Source organism: Moschus berezovskii, chromosome 7 (genome assembly GCF_049115385.1).
Source record: "Moschus berezovskii isolate FMDL1 chromosome 7, NW_MosBer_1.0, whole genome shotgun sequence".
NCBI classification, from domain to species: domain Eukaryota; kingdom Metazoa; phylum Chordata; class Mammalia; order Artiodactyla; family Moschidae; genus Moschus; species Moschus berezovskii.
In genome coordinates this window covers 77868364-77883290 of record NC_142466.1, presented here as the reverse complement: position 1 = coordinate 77883290, position 14927 = coordinate 77868364, and the positions used below count along the sequence as shown (strand labels likewise).

At 47.3% G+C, this 14927-nt stretch overlaps 1 protein-coding gene across 2 annotated transcripts in view; it reads left to right on the top strand.

Moving 5' to 3' along the window:
- Positions 1-243: 243 nt before the first annotated feature.
- LOXL2 (lysyl oxidase like 2) overlaps positions 244-14927 on the top strand; it is a 117528-nt gene continuing 102844 nt past the window's right edge. For both annotated transcript variants that reach the window (XM_055427228.2, XM_055427227.2), the window contains exon 1: positions 244-443. The gene's annotated coding sequence lies outside the window, so the exon portion shown is untranslated. The remainder of the gene's footprint in view (positions 444-14927) is intronic.

Sequence of the window (14927 nt, the reverse complement as noted above, 5' to 3'; positions counted from 1 at the left end):
AAGTGTAGAGGAATCTCCCAGAGGAAAAGCCCGCTCCCCAGCTTCTCAGGCTCCGGAAACCTGGGCGAGAATAGTCTAGGAAGGGCTGCCCCGTTGGCGCGCAGCCTCCTCCGCACAGCCCCTCTGGCCCCGGGAGCGGTCGCTCTCGAATTACAACAAAAGGGGCCGGAGGCCGGGCCTGCTGCGGTGGCCGCCTTCAGGGAAGGGGGTGGGTCCGGGGAGGGATTTGCCGTCCGACGCTGGTTAAAAGTACCGGGAAAAGGGCTCAGGAGCCACTCCAGCCCACGGCTTCCTAAACTTGGGAGTTCGCTTTCTTCAACCACCGGAGAAGCCGTCGGCTCTCCCTGATCCGCTCGGGAAAGGGGCTCCGCGGCGACGGGCGCAGAGAGGAGCCACCAGTGGAGAGCCTGGCCCAGCAGAGCAGTGCGCACCACTTCTGCCAAGTAAGAGCGCTGCCCGAGCCTCCCCATTCCCGGGGCGGTTCGCGGGAAAGCGGAGGTCTGGGTGGGGTCTTCAGGATCCGCTCCCCACGGGCCGCCTCTCAGAAGTGCCTGGGGCTTCCGGGACCTCCGAGGGGGGCACACAGAGAGAAAGCTTGTTGCTCGGAGATGCGAGGACTTGCAGGCTAACGGGACCCACCCAGTCCCACCTCGCCTGAACCCGGTTAGCCCACGCAGCAGGCGCGCCCCCGGGAGCTGACCGCCAGGTCCGTGGCTCGCCGGGGCGCCTGCAACCAGGCAGGACAGAGCCAGTCGAGACCCAGTGCCGGCTAGGTGCCTAGGAGGGCGCAGCGTAGGGCCACGGACACTGAGGGCTGCGCTGGTGCCTGGAATTCTGGCTTTTGAGGATGTGGAGCGCGCGGTGGGGGGTGGGGGGGACTGGGGGCGCACTGCGGCGTCCCCTGAGCTGTGGCTTTGGGTATGTGGAGCACACTGCGTTGGGATAGGGGTGTGCGAAGGTGGGAGGCTAGGGCGCAGCCTGAGAGCCCTAGCGTCAAATGCCTAGAAGTGGTTTTCTCGTCAGCCTGCCAGAAAGGCTATGCTGAGGGCTGGAGTGCGCGCTGAGTCCTTTGGGCAGTGAGGTCCGCTCCGCGCCCCAGGTAGCCATTCCTGGCGTGTCTGGGTACCAGGAAACCCCTCCCGCCGTTATCACACGGAGGCACTGGAGCAGAAAAGCGTCAGCACAGACGAACCCGTGGATGGTACACGCAGATCGCCTTGGGGCTGCTGCTGCTGCTGCTAAGTCACTTCAGTCGTGTCCGACTCTGTGTGACCCCATAGACGGAAGCCCACCAGGCTCCCCCGTCCCCGGGATTCTCCAGGCAAGAACACTGGAGTGGGTTACCATTTCCTTCTCCACGCCTTGGGGCTAATTCTGGTTTTATGCTGAAACTCCATCCGTCTTCAGTGCCCGCAACTTTTACGCAGGCGCTTTGGACACCTTCCTTCCCTCTACTCCTCCAACTCCCCACCCCCGCCCGCCGCCCCGAGTCCACCCCCACCCCCACCCCCACCCCCACCCCCACCCCCACCCCCGTCTTCTCCCGACCCGACCCGCCAACCCCCCATCTGGAGCGCTCTGGAGTAGCTGCCTGCAAGAGCAGTAGCTGTAAATCAGCACCGGGATAGAAATGATTGGAAAAACGGAGGAATTCCTTCCTCTTAGTCATCTCTCACCCGCCCCAGGAAAGACCACCGAAACACAGCTGGGGTGGGGTGAGGGAAGGCGGCGGAACACCACCGGGGAGGGGACTGAACTTCTCCAGGCTAGGAAGCCTCAAGTCCGGATGAGAAGAGAGATAAGAATGAGAGTCAGAAACATGCCCCAAGTTAATTTCGTCCACTGAAATCTTGGAACTGCGGAGATCTTCAAATCGGTCCAGTGGATTATTTTCTGTGCAAGAGAAAAGTGCTGAAGCTCAGTGCTACACACTGGGTTAGTGGGTATGGAGACTTGAATCCAAAACCCCCACTCCAGGCTCCTCGCCTACCTCCCGGCTAGCCGGTCTGTCCCGGACCCTAAAAGACCATTTGTCACCCTTGGTGGAATTACTTAGTTATTTATGGTGCATTATGTACTTAATGGTCAGGGCTGGGGCTTGGGACGGAGACGAAGTGCACACTTCCCTGGTCACTTTCCAGATGAACGAGGGACTCCCTGGACTCTTCCTTAGCTAAGTTGTTCCTTTCCCTCTGTCTTTTGTTCTGTTCCCCTTCCTGGTGCCTAGAACCCACCTCTGGACTAGCCATCAAATCCATAGTAAATTGGGCTTCCCCGGTGGCTCAGCGGTAATGAATTTTCCTGCAATGCTGGAGTGGCAGGAGAAGTGAGTTTGATCCCTCGGTTGGGAAGATCCTCTGAGGAGGGCATGGCAACCCACTCCAGCACTCTTGCCTGGTGACTCCCATGATGCATATGTGCGCATGCGCGCCAGCATTTTTCTGTCTCTGATTTTTTTATTAAAAAAGTGATTTGATCCAAGGCCATTTAGTCGTTAAGTGGCAGAGCTGAATAGGAAACTTAGGTCTGAAGAGGAAGCATGCCCTTGACGTTACAGTCGGCTGACATTTTGGTGCATGGCAGATGGGAAATTCTACGGAGATGTTTTCATACTTCTCCTTTACCGCTGGCCTCTTCACCTGGCCTCTCTTGGCCTTTTCCTAAGGTTTGCCCTCTGACAGCTGTATGACCAGTGTACAAGGGCCTTGTACATGAGACAGATTTTCTGTGCTTTGGGAGGTGACCATTAGTGAAGTGGTCTAGTATCCTAGAACATTCTACACTGTTTATTTAAAAATCATGTTTTTATTCTGAAAAAATTCCAAATATAGGCAATAATAGGGAAAAGGCCCCCATATACTTCTCACTCAGCTTCGACGGTTATCCACATTTTGCCATATTACTTGTCTATCCCTTTCCAATTTCTATTTCACAGAAGTATTTTTTAAACATTTATTTTTCTTTGGCTGCGCCAGGTCTTAGTTGCAGCATAGAAGCTCTTAATTGGGGCTTCTCAAGTGGCCCTAGTGGTAAAGAACCTGCCTGCCAATGCAGGCGATGTAAGAGACAAGAGTCAGTTCCTGGGTCGGGAAGATCCCCTTGTGGAGGGCACAGCAATCCACTCCAGTATTCTAACCTGGAGAATCCCATGGACAGATGAGCCTGGCAGGCTACAGTCCATGGGGTCATAAATAGACATGACTGAAGCAACTTAACACGCACTCCTGAATGCATAATTGAGGCATGTAGGATCTAATTCCCTGACCAGGGACCGAACCCAGGCCCCCTACTTTGGGAGCATGGAGTCTTAGCCACTGAACCATCAGGGAAGTCCATAGCGCAAGTATTTTAAAGCAAATCTCAGACATAAAATCCTTTCATCCCTATGCATTTCAGTGTGACCTCTAAAAATATTAAACAACCAATATATGTAAGAATAATTCTTTGGTATCATCTAATACCCAATCCACGTTCAATTTTCCCCCTAATTTCCACCCAAATGTCTTTTTACCGTTGATCTATGTTCTGTTGATTTCTATGATTTATGTTCAAATTGTATATTATTCCTTTCAAACCACTTTTCTACCCACTGTGTTATTTGATTCACACAACTTTCCACTAAAGAGTGAGGTGGGTTTTGTTGAATCCATTTTACAGTTGAATGAGCTGGTCAACAGATAAGCTGTCCTGATGGCACAGTTGGTAACTGGCAGAGCAAAGACCTGACCCAGCATCCTCCTTCCTGGGCAGCGGTGGTTCTGTTTCCCTGTGCTGCTCATGGAATATCAGCTGTTCTCTGACTCATTCATCCTGGTTCTTGCTTCATCCTGGGCTTATCACTTCCTATTCACCTGGTATCAGAAATCCCAGTGTAAATATGTAGTAATTGGCCATTTGGTGTTGGAGATAAATCAGTGGCAAAATCAGGAAGCCCGGGCTTATTTTCCAGCTTATGGGAAAGCAACTCACCTCTGGAGAACTCAGGGTGGCCCCCTCTGAATTAAGAGCCATCATCCTTCCCCTTATCAGGCTCCTAGTTCTGAAAGAAGGATGAGTGAAATGACTGGAGCCACAATTCCTGGAAGAGATAAACAGCCCACGAAGAAATTTCATTGAGAACAATTACCCCTCACTGATCACTGCCCAAGTATTTTGGCCGCTGGCGTCTTTAGCTGGAGATGGCTAAATTCTATGGCAACAAAGAGGCTCCCCTCTGAAATCCTTCATTTATGGACAACTTTGTTTATTCTGCCATTGTCTGATGAGGCTAGGGAACACCAGAACTTTCTACTTTTAGTGTTTTCACTACTTGTGTTTATTTGCTTTGGAAAGGGGGTAATAACGAAGTCATTTTTACATCTTATTAATGAGATTCATGAATTGTAATTCTCCTTGGCTGGCTGTGTGGGAAAATGGAATCTCTTATTTCTTGATGCCTAGATTTTCTGCCGTCATAATCTTTGCCCTGAAATAGACACCGAATGAATAGACCTTCCACAAAACAGCCCGTTAGGGACTGAGGAACTGGTTTCTCCAGTCCCGTTATTCAACACAGGAACTACAAAGGGACAGAGCATTACCTTTTAACCATGCTGTCTTCTGGTAGCTATGGATTCTTTTCCCTGTCAGCTAACAGACTGTCTCTGTAGGGACAGTAAAATCTCTAGGTGATTCCTTGTCAGCAGCTGCTGTAGCTTTCTTCCTTTTACGGTTTTGGGAGCTTTAGGAGGTACAGGTTTCCTCTCCTGGGGCTGCTTGAGTTTAGAAGGACAGCTTGTAATGACTATTGTTCATCTCCCTCTGGAGAAGGGCATTATGATCAGTCTGCCTAGGAGTGTCACACAGACCCATCTGGACCCCGGGGGTCCTGAGGCCTTGGATGAAGTAGCTGCAGCCTGTCCTGCTCCAGACCCAGAGAGCCAGCAGGACTAACAATCATGAGCCAGCAAAGGGAGAGCCAAGTGGATACCCAGAGTCACAGATCCGCAGCAATGCACTACTTATCTTCTAAGTCTCTGCCTTGTCTCAGTTGAAGTGAGTCTTCAGATCTTCTCATCCTACTCATTTCAGCTGTCTTTTTGCAGGAGGTGCATGTGATGGGCAGGGAGCACAGTCCAGCCAGGTGTGCTCGCCAGTATTCCCCTGCCCCCTGTATCAGAGACATCTGTAGGCGTCAGAACCAGCCTTTCAGAACAGGTTCTTGTTCCAGGGTGACAAAGCATGATGGTGACAGTTTGGATACGATGTCTGTCTGAGATGAATGAATAAAGAAGAAGTGGTACATATACACAATGGAATATTACGTACCCATAAAAAGGAATGAAAATTTCCTTTACAAAGGAACTTTTTACCCATAAAAAGTCTGTTAGTTCTAGTGAGCTGAATGAACCTAGGACCTGTGACACAGTGAAGTAAGGCAGAAAACACACCTATGAATACACCTCTATTGTATATATTAGGGCTTCCCAACTGGTGCTAGTGATAGAGAGCCTGCTTGTCAATGTTGGAGATATAAGAGACACAGATTCGATCCCTGGGTTGGGAAGATCCCCTGGAGAAGGTAATGGCAATGCATTCCATTATTCTGACCTGGAGTATCCCATGGACAGAGGAGCCTGGTGGGCTAGAGTCCATAGAGTCGAAAAGAGTTGGACATGACTAAAGCAACTTGGCACTCATGCTTTATATATTAATGCATTAACATACCAGAGGTTCCTTGCAGAGGACCCAGACTCCAGCTGTAGCCACCACATAGGTTTATGTGAGAGAAATAACATGACTAAAGCAACTTGGCACTCATGCTTTGTATATTAATGCATTAGAGGTTCCTTGCAGAGGACCCAGACTCCAGCTGTAGCCACCGCATGGTTTATGTGAGAAAAATAACATGAATGAAGTCTGTTTAACAAAAAAATGTCTGTCCAGAGTTTTAAAAACTCTTTATCGCTTTTCTTGACAAAAACAATATACCCAGATAAGTGTGTACAGCAAATGAGGGTATAGAGTGAGAATTAACTCAGTAGAGGTGAGGACGTAATTAGGATCACAGTTAATAAGTTCTCCTTGCCCAAGGCTTTTTGATCCATTCACTTGAAATACCTTTAATATTATATTATAATGGCTTCCCTGGTGACTCAGTCAACAAAGAATATGCCTGCAATGCAGGAGACCTGGGTTCGATCCCCAGGTTGGGAAGATCCTCTGGTGAAGGAAATGACAACCCACTCAAGTATTCTTGCCTGGGAATGCCATGGACAGAGGAACCTGGTGGGCTCTGGAGTGGAGCCCATGGAGTCCATGGAGTGGAAAAGAGTCAGATATGACTTAGCAACTAAACCACCATTACATTATAATATCATACACGAGTGATGATACATTTTCTTCTCAGTTTTTTCCTGTTGGAATCTGTCAGACAAGCAGACACAGCTGGCCTGGGGCTGTCCTACGTCAGTGGCTTCCAGATGTCTTCCTTGATGCACTGCCAGCACAATGCTGAGAGCATCTTCTGAGAAAATACTGCCGCTTTCCTATAAAGCTTCTGCTTTATGAGAAGATAACTTCTGTTGATGACTTGCAAACAGCTCACTTTTGCTTAGACAGTTTCTTTATACTGTCTTCTTGAACTTGGATCCATGAACTTCCCCCATCCCCAGCCCTGTCCCCGGACATGCATGTCCTGGGATAAACACAGCACAGCTTTCCAGATGCCTGCGTGACTCACGACCTAGTGAAAAAGATGTTTCTCTAAATATAAATGTAAAGCTCTTCTGAAACAAACACGAATATAAATTTGAGTAAAGTACCTTTTTAAAGTACCTCTTCCAGAAGAATAGCGAATGTAAGTGAAATGGCACCAAGCCTAAGTATACAAATGGATGAGCATTCGTTTTCAGTTTTATTCTGGTAAAATATACATAACATAAAACTCACCATTGTGACCATTTTTAAGTGTACCGTTCAGTGGTATTGCATCCATTCACATTGTTGTACAACCATCACCACCATCTGTTCCAGAATTTTTTTCATCTTCCAAAAATGAAACTCTGTATGCATTAAACACTGACTCACCGCTTCTCTTATCACCCTGGCGAGCACCGTTCTACTCTGTCTCTATGATTTTAATTACTCTTTGTTGTTCGCTAAGTCGTGTCCAACTCTTTGCAACTCCATGGACTGCAGCATGCCAGGCTCCTCTGTCCTTCACTATCTCTTGGAGTTTGTGCAAATTCATGTCCATTGGATTAATTAATTAATTACTCTAAATACCTCATATAAATGGAATCAAACACGATTTGTCTTTTTGTGACTTGCTTATTTCACTTTACACAGCTGTGGTCCCCAACCTTTTTGGCACAAGGGACCAGTTTCATGGAAGACCATTTTTCCCATGGTCCAGTGGAGGGGAGGGATGGTTTGGGAATGACGCAAGCACATTACACTAAGCACATTACATTTATTGGGCAATTTATTTCATTATTATTACCTTGTGATACATAATGAAATAATTATACAACTCACCATCATGTGGAATTAGTGGGAGCCCTGAGCTAGTTTTCCTGCAACCGGATGGTCCCATCTGGGGGTGATGGGAGATGGTGGCAACCACTCCCCAGCAGCACCAGTGTCACCACTTCAGCTCCACCTCAGATCATCAGACCTTAGATTCTCATAAGGAGCGTTTAGCCTAGTTCCCTCGCATGCTCATTTCACAGTAGGATGCAGGCTTCTATGAGAATCTAATGGCAGGGGTGAGGGGTTTGGGATGGTGGACAGCTTACTTAACATATTGTCTTCAACTTTTGTCTGTGTTGGAACATGTGCCTGAATTTCCTTCCTTGTTAAGACCAAATGAAATTCCATTGTGTGTAGATGCTACATTGGGTTTATCCGTTCACTTGTCCACTTGGGTGGCTTCCGCTTTTGGTTATTGGGAATATGCTGCTATTGAGGTTTCCCAGGTGTGCTAGTGGTAAAGAACCCGCCTGGGAGGAGACATAAGAGATGTGGATTCGATCCCTGGGTCAGGAAGATCCCCTGGAGGAGGGCATGGCAATCCACTCCAGTATTCTTGCCCGAAGAATCCTATGAACAGAGAAGCCTGTTAGGCTACAGTCCATGGGGACACCAAAAGTTGAACCCAACTGAAGTGATACATGCACGCATGCTGCTATGAATGTAGGTGTACAAATACCTGTCCTGGATGAATTTTACGAGATGAACATACCCTTGCAATGACCACCTAGATCAAGAACAGGACATTACCCAGAGTGTATGGATTTAAAGATAAAATAGGAGATTTCAATACATTTCATGCCTGTGTGTGGCTGCTTCCACTGCACCTCATTTTGTCTACCATGAGACTGTTAAGAAGAGATGTTTGAAAACACGGTTTATAATCTGAGAGGCAGCAAGATTAGTTGTGAGATTTAAGCAACTTCTTTCCTTTAAATGTCTGCAGAAGATGATACAACATATTTGGGGTTTGCAGTTACAGCTATATTAGGGCATCACCAGTAAACATCATTGTTCCAGGCTCTCCCTGGGCCAAGGGGGTTTGCATTCACCTGGAAAACTCCTGGGGCTTCCCTGGTGACTCAGACAGTAAAGAGTCTGCCTGCAATGCAAGAGACCTGGGTTGATCCCTGGGGTGGGAAGATCCCTTAAAGAAGGGAATAGCCACACACTTCAGTATTCTTTGGGGGCTTCTCTGGTGGCTCACACAGTAGAAAATCTGTGTGAATCTGCCTGCAGTGTGGCAGGGTGCTGTGGTTAGTCGCTCAGTCTGACTCTTGGAGACCCCATGGGACTGTAGTCCACCAGGCTCCTCTGTCCATGGGATTCTCCAGGCAAGAATACTGGAATGGGTTGCCAGTTCCTTCTCCAGCAATGTGGCAGACCCAGTTTCAATTCCTGGGTCGGGATGATCCCCTGGAGAAGGAACTGGCAACACACTCCAGTACTCTTGCTTGGAGAATCCCATGGACAGAGGAACTTGTGGGCTACAGTCCATGGGATCACAAAGAGTTGGACATGACTGAGAACTCCTGCTTTTTTGTCACCTTCTGTTAGATCATGAGTTTTAAGCCTTGAGTGAAAAATTCTCAAGTGAAAAATTCTTACTTTCCTTCCTCCTTCCATTCCCACCTGGTCCCCTCTTGATTTCTTTCTATATTTTTGGCTGTACTAGATCTTCACTGCAGTGCACAGGCTTCTTTAGTTGAGGCACTCAAGCTTTGCTGCCCGGAGGACATGGGATCTTATTTCCTCAACCAGGGATTGAATCCTCATCCCCTGTGTTGGAAGACAGATTCTTTACCCCTGGATTACCAGGGAAGTCTCTGGTCCCCTCTGTTATTAACTAAAATGATTTATGAGTGACATCCTAGTTGCCAGAGACTCTGCCAGTCTCTGTAAGAGACAAATATGAGTAAGACGTGATATTTGACATGTGCATTTAAAAATAAGTCATCAGTCAAGAATGATATTCTGAAGCCTGGCAGCCGACTGCATGGTGCCCACCTGGTGCCAACAGCAGCCTCAGAACAGAGCCAGAGAATGTGTGGAGTTTGGGCTTGTTGTATCTCACAAAAAGGGTAAGATTACCTGTCAGGTGATCTGGAATTGCTCTAGCATGCCCATAACCAAATTGTAAGAATAATTTAAAAAGCAAACTTTTGAGCTGCCTTGAATTCAGATGCACTGTCTGAGAGCACTCTGCTAACCTTGAGGTTTAGGGACCATTTTAATGATTTAAAAAGAAAAAAGAAAAAATTCGGACATCAGTGAACCCCATGAGGTCTCTAATCCTTTCCAGTGACACTGTTAATATTCTCAAATTGATGTTCTCCAGACTCTCAAAGCCATACCCACCTCCCCACCCCACTATCAACCCGCTATATAATCTGTTACCCCATCATCATGATGTTGCATCATGATGGTACCCTGTGCATGCATACTAAGTCGCTTCAGTTGTGTCTGACTCTGCGACCCTATTTACCATAGCCCACCAGGCTCCTCTGTCCATGGGATTCTCTTGGCAAGAATGTTGGAGTGGGTTGCCATGCCCGCCTCTAGGGGACCTTCCCCATCCAGGGATTGAACCCTCATCTCTTAGGTCTCCTGCATTGGCAGGGGGGCTCTTTACCACTAGCTCTACCTGGGAAGCCCCTAGCTTCTTTGCCTGGAAAGTTGTTAGTTTCCCAACTGGCCTCCTTTCCCTTGCTCTTAACCCATGGGAAGTCATTCTTTATGCAGTAGGCACAGTGATCTTTCTAGAACTGAGGTGGGTAAACTTTTTCTCTAAGAGTCAGATACCAGATATTTCAGGCTTAACAGGTCCATTCGAACTTTGTCGCAACTGGTCAACTTGGCTGTTTTCATGGGAAAGCAGCCATAAACAACAAGAAATGAGAGCATGGCTGTGTTCCAAGAATTTTATTTCCAAAAACAGATTTGGCCCACGCTCTGTTGTTTGCTGACTCTGCTTTTAATCACAGATCTACCCTCCCTCACCCTCCTGCTTATATTTTGTTGGCTTCTGATCCCCAAAAGGAAAACTCAGCTTGTTGGCATGACATTCAGGCTTCCTCATGGTCCTCTGCTTGCTTCTCCAAGCTCACCTCTTCTACATCCCATCACTCTACCCGCTATCCCAGCCCTTCCACTTTTCATCTTGCAATTCTGAACTCCACACGGCTCTCAGAACCCCCTGTGTTATTTCACACCTGCCTGGAATGATCTCCCTTCCCCACCATCAACCTGTCAAACTCCCTCTTCCCTTCAAAACCTGCCTGGATGTCAGCTGTCGAAATCTTTGCCCGTTCCTCATCTCCAACTGTACTCACTGTCTTTCCAGTTCTATTTCTGTGCTTGCTTCTCTAAATATACTGTGAACTCCTTGAAAGCAGAACCCACGTCAAGATTCATCTTTGAATCCCAGTGTCTAATACAATGCCTGCCAGGTAACAGATGCTTAGTAAATATTACTAAACTGAAATGTCAGTTAAGTAGATTCTTTTTTAGAGAGTTTCACTGAGATGTAACTCACATGCCATTAAGTTCACCCATTTAAAGTGTTCAAGTCAATGGAGTTTGGCATATTTGCAGATACACGCAACCATCACAAAAAGAAAACTGTATGTATTAGCCATCTCCTCTTCCTCCGATCCCCTTACACCCACCCCTGAATAGCCATTAGTCTATTTTCTGTCTCTCTATTACCAATTCTGGATATTTCATATAAAGGATTCATATAATATATGGTATTGTCTAGCTTCTTTTAGTTCATATGATGTTTTGAAGTTTCATTCGTGTAATGGCATGTATCCACACTTCATTCCTTTTTCTGACCCAATAATAATATTCCACTGTGAGGATACACCCTCATTTTGTTTATCCATTCACTGTTGATGGACATTTGGGTTGTCTCTGCCTTTCGGTGATAATGAGCAGCACTGTTTTAAATATTTGTGTGCAAATTTCTGTGTTAACATCTGTTTTCAGTCCTCTTGGGTATATAAGTAGGAGTGGAATTCCTGGGCCATATGGTAATACTTTGTTAAACTTTCTGAGGAATTGTCAATCTATTTTCCACAGTGGCTGCACCATTTAATATCTGTACAGCAATGAGTTTGCCGGTTTCTCCACATCTTCACCAACACCTACTTTTCTCCACTTAAAAAAAATTATAGCCATTCTAGTGGGTGTGAAGTGGTACTTCATTGTGGTTTTCGTTTGCATTTGCCTAATGACTAATGATATTGAGCATCTTTCCATGTGCTTGTCAGTTATTTGTATGTCTCTTCAGGGAAATGCCTAGTCAAGTCCTGGGTCCATTTTTAAATCAGATTGCTTGTCTTTTTGTTCTTGAATTTTAGGAGTTTTTATATAGCCTGGATACTAGATCTTTCTCAGATACATGATTTACAAATATTTTGTCCTATTTGTGGATCGTCTTTTCACTTTGTTAATATTTCTTTTTCTCAATTCACATCACATTTACTCAGTCTTTATTCTGTGCTGGACACAGAGGACCTGGGGATGGATCTACCCTGCAAGGGGTTCACAGTCTTAGGAGGGAAACAGATATGTGAACAGTACAATAAATAATCGATTAGTACACTTTTTTCTGGCCTTCCCAGGTGTCACTAGTGGTAAAGAACCTGCCTGCCAATGCAGGGGATATAAAAGATGCGGGTTTGATCCCTGGGTCGGGAAGATGCCCTGGAGGAGGGCACAGCAAACCAATACAGTATTCTTGTCTGGAGAATCCCACGGACAGAGGAGACTAGAGGGCTGTGGTCCATAGGGTTGCAAAGAGATGTGACTCAGCACATACGCACGCCCTTTTTTCTACCCCACTGCTGCTGCTCTGGTTCATGAAGCATCACGGTAGTGTCTTTCTAAAAAAAACATTCATTTATGTATTTATGGCTGCGCTGGGTCTTTGTTGTGGCACAGACTCCTCTGTGCTGCGTGTGGGTTGTTTCTAGTTGCGTCGAGTGTGGCTACTCTCTAGTTGTAGTGCACAGGCTTCTCTTTGCAGCGGCTTCTCTTGTTGCAGAGCACAGGGTGCATGGGCTTCAGTAGTTGTGGCATAGGGGCTTAGTTGCCCCACGGCCTATGGGATCTCAGTTCCCAGACCAGGAACTGGCAGGTAAATTCGTCACTGGACCACCAGGAAAGTCTCCTTGATAGTGTCTTTTGATGCACCAACATTAGTATTTGATCAGTTCTAAAAGTAGCTGAGAAAGCCAGCCTGTTGCAGGAAGAGCAAGAACTTGTAGCTCTCTGTGTAAATACTCTGTGGATGTCAGTTTCTTGATACAGTGCCAGCTGGCACTGTGAGCTGAGCCTGGCTGGTTCTGGTGAGGTGGCAGCTGGTACCTGCTGCTATTACTCACTGGACTTCTGGAAGGGAGCCAGTGTTTTTATGGACAAGAGGATCCCAGATCATGGGCTCTTAACGAACTTGAGGACAGCACTCCTGCACCCTCCCCTGAGCCACCAGACATTTCTAGACAGGCCAAAGATGTGGCCCTCTATACCAGCTGTTTCTTCCTTCCCTGGGCCCTGGGGTCTATTTCTCATCTAAGGGACTCAGGCATGATGAAGTGACTGTTGGATCAGGTTGCATTGTTTGGAAGGAAGCTTGACCTGGAAGCTTCTGGAGACACAGAAGGTGTCTAAAGCCACAGTTGAGTCCTGCTGTGATTGTCACTCCCTGAAGCATGCGTGTGAGGCATGCGTGTGAAGCTACTTGGCTTCACTTGTATCTGACTCTGTGCGACCCCATGGACTGTAGCCTCCAGGCTTCTCTGACCATGGGCTTCTCCAGGCAAGAATCCTGGAGTGGGTGGTCATGTCCTCCTCCAGGGGATTTTCCCGACCCAGGGATTGAACCTGCTTCTCTTATGTCTCCTGCATTGGCAGGCGGGTTCTTTACCACTAGCGCTATCTGGGAAGCCCCCCGAGGCATGGGCTAAATAGAGAGGACTTGGGGAGTATGTCACTTAAGACCTGAGCTCCTTGGCTGTTTTTACAAAATTATTTATTTTTGACCACACTGAGTCTTCGTTGCTGTGAGGTCCTTCTCTAGTTGTGGCAAGTGGGGACTACTCTAGTTTTGGTGTGCAGGCTTCTCCTTGCGGTGGCTTCTCTTGTTGCAGAGCATGGCTCTAGGGCACTAGGGTCCAATAGTTGTGGCTCATGGCCTTACTTGCTCTGCAGCATGTGGAATCTTCCCGGAGCAGGGATCAAACTCGAATCCCCTGCATTAGCAGGTAGATTCTTAACCGCTGGACCACCAGAGAAGTCCCTCCTTAGCTATTTTAAGAGTCCATCTCTTAGAAAAACTAGTTTGAGGACTTCCCTGGTGGTCCAGTGGTTAGATCTCTGTGCTTCCTCTGCTGGGGCCTGGGTTCCATCCTTGGTTGGGAGACTAAGATCTCACAAGCTGTTTGGTGTGGCCAAAAAAGAAAGATTTAAAGAAAATCTGGTTTGTACACTCCCTCCATGCCAGGACTGCCCCTACTCACCTACCCCTCCGCCCCAGGGGGCTCCTCTTACTCCCAGCTGTCCGAGCCCCTCTCTACAATAATGTCTGTGCCTAGACCAGTTCTCCAGAGATTTGCATGCAGTCGCCCCATCCCCCACTACACTTCCTCTCCTGGAAACAAGACTTACTTGCAGTGATTGGATTACTTGCCAAATTTGCACATTATCCTGGCCTGACATCTGTTCTCCTCTCCTCCCTACCTTTTATGGCTCTTAATACCTCCTTCAAAGTGGCACGGAAATTCAGATCACTTTGGCTACTTGACTGTTAACTCTGAGAAAGGGTGTCTGAGAGTGTGTCTGTGTTGGAAGGTGGGAAGATGGGAAGATGATTAAAACCTGTTGCCCAAGTGCTGTGTTAAGAGTGTTCAGAGGGTGGGAATTCCCTGGTCCAGGTTCGATCCCTGGTCGGAACTAAGAGCCTGCAAGCCCAAGCCTCATGGTGTGACCAAAAAAAGAAATAGAAAAAAGAGTGGTCGATAGGTGAAGTGACAGCCCTCCTAGAATTTTTCCAGGTTGTCGCTGATTTTGTAACTATAATAGTGACCACTCATTTAGCACTGGCTCTGAGCCAGTCACTGACTGTCCTGGGCATTGATACTTCTTATGGAACCCACTAAAACCCTGAGACCCTTCTGTTTTTCCAGAAGCCAGATGTGAATCTGGTCTCACTATCAGGTGCCAGCACCATGCTCTTTGCATCACTATATGTTATACATTGGGCTTCCCAGGTGGTGCTAGTGGTAAAGAATCCACTTGCCAACGTAGGAAACACCAGAGATATGGGTTTGATTCCTGGGTTGGGAAGATTCCCTGGAGTAAGAACTAGCAACCCACTCCAGTATTCTTGCCTGGAGAACCCCATGGACAGG